Source organism: Mixophyes fleayi, chromosome 1, assembly GCF_038048845.1.
Source record: "Mixophyes fleayi isolate aMixFle1 chromosome 1, aMixFle1.hap1, whole genome shotgun sequence".
Lineage (NCBI taxonomy): Eukaryota > Metazoa > Chordata > Amphibia > Anura > Limnodynastidae > Mixophyes > Mixophyes fleayi.
In genome coordinates this window covers 82,774,699-82,782,625 of record NC_134402.1, presented here as the reverse complement: position 1 = coordinate 82,782,625, position 7,927 = coordinate 82,774,699, and positions in this window count along the sequence as shown.

Sequence of the window (7,927 nt, the reverse complement as noted above, 5' to 3'; positions counted from 1 at the left end):
ACTTCTATAGAAGGCAATGAAGAACATTTTGGAACTAATGAATGAAGTCCACAGTCAAGAGGGGAGTAGAAGAGGAATGGTTGCAATGTGCAAATTCTGCCCATGGGAGCAGGCATGTCTAATTATCTTGATTAGAACAGGTGGTAGATTCTAATGACAGTCTCCAAGTCTTGATTTCATCTTTAGGTTTGACTATTAGATTATGGATAGTAGACTGAGGAAAAGTTGAGATGGATATTAAAACATTTGCAAAGTGATCACCAAAATTTCTGAATTAATTGAACTCCATGGGCTGAAACGATCTTCTGGGGGTATCCATGTAGGCTGAAAATTTCTGTGACAATGGTTTTAGGGTTGAGGCAAAAGGTAACCAGTTAGTAGGATAAATGAGCCATTTTAGAGAAAGTTCCACAACTACCCAGATATTGTAACATTTTTTACTCTGAGGCAGATCAGTGATAAAGTCTATAGCAAAATGGATCCGTGTCTCACAGGAATGGGCAGCAAAGGGTGCTTAATGAGGGATCTTGTGTTGAGCACAAGTTGCACAGGCAGAAACAAATTCTCTTACATCCAAACAAGTTTGTCATCAAAAGTTCCTTAATATGAACTCCAGAGATTTCTATGTAAAGGTAATATGAAGACAATAAAAACAAATATCCATTCACATATATTAGAACAATTCAGATTACAATGCCAGCTCAATTCTTATGGTTCCAAGGTATGTAAAAAAGCTAAAAACTGAAAAGGTAAGTAAATCCAAAACATAATGGCTAAATAACCCCCAGCAAGGTCTCAAATATCATATAATTGCTCATTGAGTTCTGGGAATACTGGGCAAGTATTGTGTGCCTAAATAAAAGGACGTTAGCGTCATACAATAGACACACAATTTAGCTGTTCATGCTTTAATAAGCCTATTTTCTGTACAGATTTACCAATCTGGCAAAATTTTATTGCCGTTTTAAATACAGACATGTGATTGTCGCTTTCTTATCTGAAGTGAAAACTAACTGGCGGCATTCAGTACATTCGGAATTTACAGCAGTCTACATGCCAGAGTTATAGGTAAAGTTCTCTTTCTGTTTTATTGCATGTCAACATTTAATTTATGCCGCTCAGGGCCGGATTAAGGGGGGGGCACAGGGGGCATGTGCCCCGGGCCCCCCTCTCTCAGGGGGCCCCCCGGACCAGCTGTGGCTCTTTTTGCTGCCCCCAAATGTCAGTCTACAGGGGGCAGCACAGGGTTCCGTTTTTAAGTGCTCTGTCGGCACTATAAGCACAGGTAAGCTTTTGCTTTTTTTTTTTGAGTGTTCTGGGCTTCCTTAGCTGCGTGTAGATGACAGTGTGAGGAGGAGCAGAGAAGAGCTGCCCTGCCTGTCTGTGGGGGATAAGGTAAGTTAAGATCTGCTGTGTGTGTGACTTTGTGTGTGCATGAGACTTTGTGTGTGTTTGTGTGACTGTGTGTGTGTGTGAGACTTTCTGTGTGTGTGACTGTGTGTGTGTGAGACTTTCTGTGTGTGTGTGAGACTTTCTGTGTGTGTGTGTTTGTGTGAGACTTTCTGTGTGTGTGACTGTGTGTATGAAACTTTCTGTGTGTGTGTGTGTGTGTGTGTGTGACTGTGTCTGTGTGTGTTTCAGCCAGAGGAGGAGGTGATTATGAAAATGAAGGGGATAATTGTGGACAAGGAGAGTGTGATTTATGGACAAGGAGGGGGTGATTTATGGACAAGGAGAGGGGGTGATTTATGGACAAGGAGAGGGGGTGATTTATGGACAAGGAGAGGGGGTGATTTATGGACAAGGAGGGGGTGATTTATGGACAAGGAGGGGGTGATTTATGGACAAGGAGGGGGGGGTGATTTATGGACAAGGAGAGGGGATGATTTATGGACAAGGAGAGGGGGTGATTTATGGACAAGGAGAGGGGATGATTTATGGACAAGGAGAGGGGATGATTTATGGACAAGGAGAGGGGGTAATTTATGGACAAGGAGAGGGTGATTTATGGACAAGGAGAGGGGGTGATTTATGGACAAGGAGAGGGGGTGATTTATGGACAAGGAGAGGGGGTGATTTATGGACAAGGAGAGGGGGTGATTTATGGACAAGGAGAGGGGGTGATTTATGGACAAGGAGAAGGGGTGATTTATGGACAAGGAGAAGGGGTGATTTATGGACAAGGAGAAGGGGTGATTCATGGACAAGGAGAGGGGGTGATTATGGACAAGGAGGATGTGATTATACAAATAGAGGGGGTTGCAGAGTGACAACCCAGGAAGGGAAACCAACGCTGATGAGAAGGGGATTGAAGATGCTAAGTAGGTGGGGAATGAGGAGTGAGAGGGAAGATAGAGGATTAAGATAAGGAAGAGGATTGAGGAGTGGGATGTTGGGGATATAAATGGAGAACAGAGAAGTACGATGTGCTCAGACCTAGATTGTCTATTTATTGTGGACCCTCTCTCCATGCCCCAGGGAAGTAGCATTTCTAAAAGTGGGCATTATGGGAAAAATGACAAAATTATGGCCACTCATTCTGTTAGCTCTCCTAAAGAGGACATACACTTACTTTATATGGAAACGTATAATGTACAAAATGTAATATGCCTCCATGCTAGCTCTGTTGCCTTGCAACAAATCAGGCCTGCTAGTGCTTAGCTGGACTAGGCTGTTAGGGATAACCAATATATACTTACATATAGTAAGGTTATTTTGTTAATTATTTGTGGAGTGATTGTGAGGTATTTAATGTGTGCTTGAGTTTGGGGAGAAGGAGTGCTATTTATTAAATGTGAATATGAATTATAAAATGTTGGCAATGGTTTTGAAAAATAGGTTTATTTATTACATGTAAATGCTATTCATTTACACCAGGCTGTTTGGTGGAGAGGGAAATAAGTTTATTAAATGTGTACGCTATTAATTTAATGTCGGGGCTGCTTGGGGAAAATAGTTCTATTATTAAAAGTGAATAGTATTAATTTAATTTAATTCCAAATTTGGGGCTGGTTGCAGGGAGGGAGGCCTAATTATTAAAGGTTGTGCTACTGATTTATTAACCGGACTCTTTGGGGACTCCTAAACTTTATGTACCTGTTTTTGTTTCAAAATAGGCCCCGACATTCCAGAATCTACACAAGCAGCAACTGAGCTTAAGACACCAGCAGCCACAGGTGGTGAAAGTGACAACAGCAGGTAGGAGAGAGCAGGGCCATCTTCCAACTGTTCTCAATATGGTGGGACTGTCCAGAATTTGGGTGACTGTCTCACTTAGTTAGGATTTGGTCTGACTACAAGGACAGTTGGGAGGTATGTCCTACTTTACACTGTTATTCTTGTGAAGGCAGAGTTGTGTGCATCTAACAGTAGTGCACATAGCATTGCCTGTTTATTTGTTTAAAATGAATATCATATTCGACAATATGGGGCCCCCCTGTCTTAAGTGCCCCGGGCCCCCCAGAACCTTAATCCAGCTCTGATGCCGCTGTCATAGTATTCAGAATTTTTTTCTGTCTATAAATTCTGTGTCGGTGTAATTAGCGTCGCAATAACCATTGCCACCACACTAATACACTAGTAAAACACAAAAAAAACAGGTGTGATAACAAACATTACACACAATTGTTTCTAGAGTCACCATGCTCAATACCGCTGTTGCTAGCATTTGTTAGCTTTCCATTTGTGTTTTTCAGCTTTTCAGAAGCATCTTGTTCTATACACATGTGCTTATCATTATTAATTTATTTATAAAGCACTGACATTTTACTCAGTGCTGTACATAGAAGGAATCATGACACAATTTACATGTAATCACATGAAACAGAATGTAAAGATGGCCCTAAACAAATAAGCTTACAATATAAGAGGTGTGGACAACTCTTGATACATAAGGTAGACCAAACGAGCACTCTGTAGGGTATGTGACCTAACCAGTCATGGATTCATATTTCTAACATTACAATACAATACATAAATGATGTGTGATCTTTAAAATAGAAAGAAACATTTTGGAACAGGCATTTAAGTATTGCTCTATGCAAATAGTTTGTTTTTAAAAATCTATTGTAGTTAGTGTGGAAATTTATCTCATATTCTAAGGTGAAATTGGAAGTCAATTGGTTTTACTCTAGTAACGTCAGCGTAACCTATAATATTTCGCATGGATATTACAACGGTCAGTTCATTGCACTTTGTGAGACAGAGAGAAAAAATACTGCAATAGAAAATTAGCAAATAAAGCCTTAGGGAATATTTACTGGATTAAAGTACAGGAATTGAAAAGCAACAGCAGCTGAACATCATTTGAAAATGAAAATCATACAATTTGAAAATGTTACTTAAATTTAAATGATAATCAAATTGTTTTCCCTTGCAACAAAAAGCCTATTTGTCCTCTTATTAAACCACAATGTCAGCACAATAATCAATGATTTCACATATTATCACAAAGCAGGTTTGCCTCTCTTAATTTTTTTTATCTCTCTATCATTCATTTAGAAAGCTCCAGTTACTAGCAATAGGGTTTATCTCTTGTACACCACTAAATTAAACCTCTACTTTTTAAGTTGCAAGTTTAATTTATTCCTCGCTGGGACCACTACAATAAAAGTCCCATCATTCTCATAAAAACTTCAGCCTGGTTGCTGGGAGATAAACTCATATCCCTAAATACATAGGGGTGCAGGATCTCAAAGTAAAAAAAATAATAAAATAAATATACTTCAAAATGAGCAATTCCCTGTGTGAGGTTGGGACTGGATTACATGTATGAATTTGGAACGGGTCAAACTAAGGCCAGACTAATAATGGTTTGGGTAAGGATTATTTTTGTGATAATTATTTTTACCAATGTGAACAAGGATGATCCAAAAATGATAACAATATTTTTCTTCATGGGTTGGGGTCCTTACAATTATTTTTTTTTACAATTTATCCATTGGCCTCTGAGAGATCAAAGCTCTTTAGTCTTAGTAAATACTGTGGGATCTAATAACGTTTTTCTTTAACAATGAGGTATGTCTGCATGTTGTTTTAAAATATTATTGTATAAATTTAATTAGTTTAACCTATTATTAAACCACCTGTGCCATTCCTGCTGCCGTGGAACTAAAAGTCCCTAATGCCCTGTCACCCACAGGTCGCTTAAGCCTACCCAGCTCACAATGGTATGGAAAAAGCTCTTGAACCATTGAGGAGGGAAGGTGCTAGGCTGGGGACCATTATTTAAACCACACCACTGCCTCTAGGGTCCAGGACCACTAGAATGCCTCATCTCCACCATTCAAAAGGTAGATGTGTAGAGCTGCTAACATTTGTCTATGGGCCATATGTTTGCATTTTCTCCCCGTGCCTTCAGGCAAGATTAAAGGGGCTTAGTGGTTTCAGGGATGTAAACTGTACTGGCCATACAGCACACCAGATGGTGTCTGTAAGATCCCGCAATGGTGTGATTGGTGTTTTGTATTTTCCCAGCCCTATACCAGATCAAGTTATCAAGGAAGCACCTCCCAAAATTAAGTTGGAAAGTTATTTTATTAACACTGGCCCCACGTTGCCCCAATTTGGGTAAATAGGGACCTGGCACTAGGTTGGGGTCTATTTTTAATGCCACACCCCATCACACATGGTAATGGCTGGGCATACCAAGCATAAACAGCTTAGGAAAAAAGCTTAGTTTTGCTGAGTTTCCATAGCAACCATTAATTTCTCAATATTTTATTTTTGCTCATTACTAAATGCTAAACTTGCTTGACTTTGCTCTGCTTCGTTCCAGAACTTTCAGTTGTTTACTAAACTACAGTTAACCTACGAAGGGTAGCTGCGAGCAATAGCATAATGATTCTTAGTAAGAGGACACCACTATAGCCGAACATTTTAAAATCCCAGAGACTATGAACAGATGAGAACAGATTCTTAATGTTAAAACACAGAAACATAGTTTGAAAATATTAACTTAATTTATAAAAAATTATATATGCAGCTATAACATAAATATAGATTATGTTATTTTACGCTATTTAAAAGCATTATTTAAATATGTTTTTAAAACACATTGTAATTGGTTTAATTGATATCTGTCACATTTGATATTTAAATCAGGAGTTTGCTGTAGCAGATACACTTAATGGATGTAGCTATATAGTTTATTATATTCATTTTAAGCGCTATATTGCTTGCATACTGACCAGGAATAATAAAACTGAAAAGGGATAGCAGTGGCAAACTGAATCTGTAAAATCAGGTCTGGCAAAATACATCAAAGTTGTGCCAGAAGGTAACATGAATGAAGACAGAGGAGCCATTAATGTCACTGTCAATTTCTCCATGTCAGCACTCAGTATATCACTGTTATTTTACGTAGAAATGAGCCATCTGCCCTGATTCGCAGAACGATAGTCAAATGGATCAATAATGACTTTTATATATTTTTTTATGTCATTTCTCATTCTCCTTCACCTAACCTGTTGAGCCACTGCACATTATTACATTAAATATTGCCTATTTATATTATATTAATTTACAATGAATTCACTGAAGATCACATAATTAAAATAGCCAAGCAGGATGGTGCCTTTTATTTATCACAGTTTTTCTAGGGGTAAAAAAGAAAACTTCTCAATATTTGTTAATTGCTATTTCACTGTCTGCCACAGTGTTTTCATCCTACTTTGCCCTTGTTCTCTGCTGCACTATAAATCAACATGGCACTTCTGTACTATTTAACCTTGGTCACAGCAGACTTTCTACCACCCTGCAAATCAGAAAGAAAATAGATTTCCTTTCCTAGCAGCAATACACTGAGACCACAAACTATAAAATATTTACTTTGCAACTCACAGTTTAAGCTTTTGCCTTTAATTTATTTAAATTTATTTTTGCATACATTACATTAAAGAGGACGGACCTAAGACAGTGTTTGTTATTGTGTTTGAATTTAGAAAAAGAAAGCATTGAAACAACTTATGAAGTGCAAATGCAGCTTTGGACCTGCTGTGTGGCCGACCGATGGAGGGGAGCCCTGGAGACTCCAGCTTTAGGCTACATCAGATCAACAGAAAAGAAAAGAAGATTATTATTATTATTTTTTTAATAAAGTAATGAATGGGAGTTTGGGGAATTGAGTCGTTATTCAGTTAAAGTTTATCTGAAAATTGTGCGTGTGTTTGATTTTTTTCTAATCTTTGGACTTAGGGAATCTCTTTCCATTATACTGGACTGACAGGGATGGAACGTTGCATCCTCCACAGGCTTTCTAACTCTGTCTGGCTCTGCTGCCTGTTTTTTAATTATTTGTTTATTGCTTACTTTAGATACCCTCAGTCTTGTGGAATCAGGACTAACACTAGGGTTGAGGGGGATAATTTTTTTAATTGACTAAATCTTTTAGGCCCATTTGTGCTTCTACTTAGATTACAGCAGAGAAGTGCATATCTAGATGCCCTCCAAGCAATGTAATGAAAAGTTTAACACACACAATAAAGACAGTCATAATTCCCCCTCACTCCCATTATTTATTTCGGAAATAAATACAGCTACACCTAGCAGAATTTTAAAAGAAACACAGAACTGTTTATAGAATTGAACAGGGTGGTACTGAAAGGGTATTAGGTAGGACTTTGATGGGTTGTTTGCACTTTTGCACAATGCACCTATAAAATTCATTCTGCCTTTATGTACATCGAGATGCACTCTTATGTTGCAGAGGCAGCTCTGGAGTATGGAGAGTAGGCACAAACCTTGATGTTTATTGAGCAGGTTGTCAAGGTACAATGGTCCAAAACCAAGGTCACACACAGTGATTGATTAGTTTCAATTCTGGCTTCTTCTAACTTGTTTATGCAGTTTATGCATTTACCATTGGGTAAAGTTCTATATAGTTGACTTCCCAGTTCCAGTGCATCGATCTGGTGAACACTCTGATGTA